This window comes from Glossina fuscipes, unplaced genomic scaffold (genome assembly GCF_014805625.2).
Source record: "Glossina fuscipes isolate IAEA_lab_2018 unplaced genomic scaffold, Yale_Gfus_2 226, whole genome shotgun sequence".
Lineage (NCBI taxonomy): Eukaryota > Metazoa > Arthropoda > Insecta > Diptera > Glossinidae > Glossina > Glossina fuscipes.
This window is the reverse complement of record NW_023998569.1, coordinates 947,839-952,388: the sequence shown is the minus strand read 5'-3', so window position 1 is coordinate 952,388 and position 4,550 is coordinate 947,839.

Sequence of the window (4,550 nt, the reverse complement as noted above, 5' to 3'; positions counted from 1 at the left end):
TTCCTATTACCTATTATGAGCTATTATTATGAGTTTTGCTTGTTAATTTCAGACGGTGATTGGGAAAGTTTTCTACTTTTAATGGATGAAATTCTTAACAGTAAAGATTTAGGTGATTTGGTGACTAATAAATCTTTTCAGTATTTACTTAGGATAATTTATGAATACATACACGATACTTATAAAAATTCGGAACCATATTTAAAGCCAAATGAATATTCTTAATTAATGAATTCATAGAAGTAATAAAATCTTTTCTACAAATAAAAAAGAAAAATAATTGAGCTTTTTTTGCTTATCATCAAACTTAATTTTTATTGGATCAAGTCTTTTTTCTCGTTAATCGTAAATAAATATTTTGCATAGTTTTCAAGTTATCAAATGTCTGTATGTTATTATCATAATTCTGTCTCCATCCACTTGTCTCTACTTGCACTTTGCTTTTGAAGCATATATAATTTGTCCCTTTTTGTTTTTTCTCAATTGTCACAAAATACTCATAAATGGAACCAAATACAGACTCGCTCTTTCAAACCCTCTCCAAAGGAACCAATATGAAGAAATTTTAATCATTTTTTTCGGCATTCTTATTAATTCATATTTTAACCAAGAAAATCGCATTTGTTCGCAAATATTTTATTTATTTTTATAATTACTAATTTTTCCAAATCGTTAAAATGTAAGAGAAACGATTGTACACGTCAGTATATTGCTTTTTAAGTTGTTTTAGGATATCTATTTTTTGTATTTTCTCCCTCTCTCTCTCTCTCTCTCTCTCTCTCTCTCTCTCTCTCTCTCTACCTCTATCTATCTACTTTACTTTTAGATCTCTCTAATATATATATATATATGTAATAAATTAACGTACAGAGTATAGAAAAATGATATCCCAAAATTTTTTAAAATTATTTTTTACAAAATTCTCTTTTGCTTTTATTGTTTTTAGTTTTGTAATAAACTGAGTTTGGGCAAAAATAGCTCTCACAACATGTAAGCTTTAGTCTTGGATTTTATTTCTCTGGTTAAATTAATTACAATAATAGTATAGACATTTTTTTTTCTACAATATGAAAATAAAGCTGCACAAAAAATTCTACAACCGCAAGAAAGATGGCAATTGCAACAGGAATATGATTGTTTTGCTAACGCACTCTCCGCATTATAATCAAAGAACTTAAAGAACACTATAACAATACTGGTAACGACGAGATCGGCTACACGTCATAAAAATGCATGCAGCGATGAAATAGAAGAAAAGAAAAAATATTGAGCCCAAACTATATCAGGTCATTAATAATAATGACGTAAGAAAATTTACGCAAACAAAATTTAACCTTGACACATGTTCATTCAAGCATGGGAGAAAAATATTTGAGAGATTTAAAATAAGCGACCTATACACCAAAGGAAAACTCGAGTTAGTCCAGTTTTCCTAGAGGCTTGAAACAGAAGCCGGTGCGCTCAAAACGTCACGACATAAAGTATTAAGCGAGAAGTTTTTCGAATCCGTATCACCAAATGAATTTAAAATAATGGGCAATAAAATATTAGAAAACCTAAAAGCAACGCTACTCCAAAATAGACAATAATAAAAAAAACCGTACGTTCAACATCAAAGAAATTCTAACGAAATACCACAACGTTTCGATAAAAGGCGGACACTCAGGGATTACGCTCACCCTTAAGAAAATAAAAAGACGCTTTTAGTGGCCGCACATGACAAAAGCTATTTTTAAATACGTTAAAGAGCGCTCAAAGGACTAAATAGGGTGGACATGGCAAAACACTATTGACATTAACACCAACACCATTAGCCGCTTTCCACTTATTTATTGATATCATCAGGCCTCTACCAAATACTGAGAACGGCTACGAATATGTCATTACATTGATTTGCGACCTTACCAAATATTTGGTAGCAAGTTGCTGATAAGAACGCTAAAACTGTCGCAAGGCAAATCATCGAAAATTTTACTCTAGCCTATGAACCAATGAAAACGTTCGTAACGGACCAGGATACAGAATATAAAAATGACTTAACGGGAGAATTATGTAAATACCTCAGAAAAGAAAACTGGTATCAAGTGCTCACCAAAATCAAACACTTGGTCTAATGAAACGCAGTCACCGAACGTTGAACGAGCACATCTATCGGATGAACTCAACGATTTTGATGTTTGGATAAAATACTTTTAATACTGCTTTAATACATCACCCTCCACTACCCCTGCGAACTGGTGTTCGTAAGGCTCCTTAACCACGTAACAAATCCAAACAAATTAGGTACACTCGATCCACTCTAGAATATACTAAGCTAAAGAGGTAAAATAAACTTCGGAAATAGTGCAATAACATGCCAGATTATTATCAGATAAGGCAAAACAGCAACAAAAAACGCAATATGACAAAACAACCAATGATTTCAATATAGAATTAGGCAATTGAGTTTTATTAAAAAATGAATATAACCTGTAATATATATACTGTGAGGAAGCGTTTAGCTTACTAATAACAAGCTGGTCCACATAATCATCCTCTCATAGTCAAAAGTATCCCTCACCGATAACTATACAAACACTAAAAGTAATTGGGCTGTATGTTCGAACCGTCCGTTAAGTTCCGCGCGAAAGGTGCATCTCTGTCGGCCATCTCCTTAGCGTAAGTGTGGTATAAAACTGCGTAAAATGTCTTCTCTTTTGTATGCATATTTTCCCAGTTCCTCTCTCGTGCAAACATATTGCAGTCTTAATATTTGTAAAATATATTGTGCAAAAACATTATATATATATAAGGAAGGACATTGCGTTAGAACCATTTGCGCAGCAGAATTATTAGATTTGCAAGAAACCATCCGACAAAAACAAACAACTGAAATTAGAATATTTACTGAAATTTGTATGACAAGTATGCGGCAAAACACAGAAAAAACAAAAGTTGGTAATTCTGTTACTTACGCTCATACATATGATTGGTTAAGCAAACTTACACACGACCACTCACAAGTATTCCGCTTTAGCTCGAATACACTCGCTCACAAATGTATTAAATACGCACGCGGATAAATTCGTAGCAAACTTTTTGATGCCCTCTTAAGTGAAAACACTGATAAGCAAAATCCAAGCAAACTTTTTTTGATATTCTGTTAACCGCATTGGTAAGGGAAAATTGTAGAATGTGCTCTAACCGAACGAAAAAGAAAAGCGGAAGACGTGAAATACATGTCCTGAAAAGCGTAGGATATACCTCGGAGAGTGCTTTCTCAAATGTCACACTAAGGAAAATTAAATAAAAATGAAACATGTAAATAAACTACTTTCGTTAAAAATTCTTATGTTTGATGTGTTACAATTTTTTATTAAAACTACTGTCGAGTAGCTGAACACCCGTACTGGTTCGGATGCAACGAATCGTACAAAAATCCCCATTTTTAAAGTTGAAAGCGCAGCAAAGCAATGGGAAATTTTTGAATAAGAGATTATAATATTGGCAACCCTGAAAAAGTCAGCTGATTAAAATATGATTATAATGCAAAAAATGTGCACAACATAACTTGGTGACGAAGACAATCGGAAAGTATTCTGGCAAATACTCTTTTATTGTTTCTGAATGAGTTCGGATATTTATCCATAAGCAACATTTTTAATCGTTTCTTAGTCACATTCTATTGTAAAGTCAGTTGACGAATGTGGGGAAACGGGAACCTCGTAAAAATTGGAAAAGGAATTGTAAAGTAAATTAAAACATAGTCAAATTGAATGATATGAAAATAAGCCTTACTAGAGATAGAGATATGATGCTGCCGCCGTGAGTCATCTCATAAAGCTCGTCAGTGTACCTGTCTGTTTTAATGATAATTAGAAATTCCGCTGAAACCGGTTTGTGATCTGAAAAATTGCACGTGGGATGGGATTTATATGCTAAGCTGCAATTCGCAATTTATTAAAACTATCGCGACCCCGTTTGAGTGGTATACATATATTAGTAGGCTTCTAAAGTTTGAACAGCTTATTTAACCGAATGTAATGAGCCTCCCTCAAAATTCACATTATTCATAGTCGAAGTGGGAATGATTTGTGTGGATTATGCAACACAAGAGGACTTGAAGTAGACCCAGTTCTTATTATATCGATTGCTTCAGAATTACTTTCTGAATCGACAGAGAAATTTTTTGAACACTCTAATATGTCTAAAACTAAAAGTAATATGACAAAAATATCTAATTTTCAATGCTTCATGATGAATCATCATCATAATTGTAACTTAACTGTACCAAACTGGACTATTTCCGCTTATGTTCTGACTCCCATCCTATATAAGAATTTTCTTGAAATTTGATCTTTTATAGGGCAGAAAAGCACAAATTTGTAAGAATTATTTTGAAAAGACATTAGATGCATACTTCTAAGATGATGTAGGGTATTTAATCGTGCGCTACGAACTATTCCTTGCTTTTGTTTATCTTAATTGAAGCGATGTGTACACATAAATCTTAAAGCTTTCCTTCCTTTATTTAATCTTAAGGCTTTGCTTCCTCAAATGGGAAAATCTTT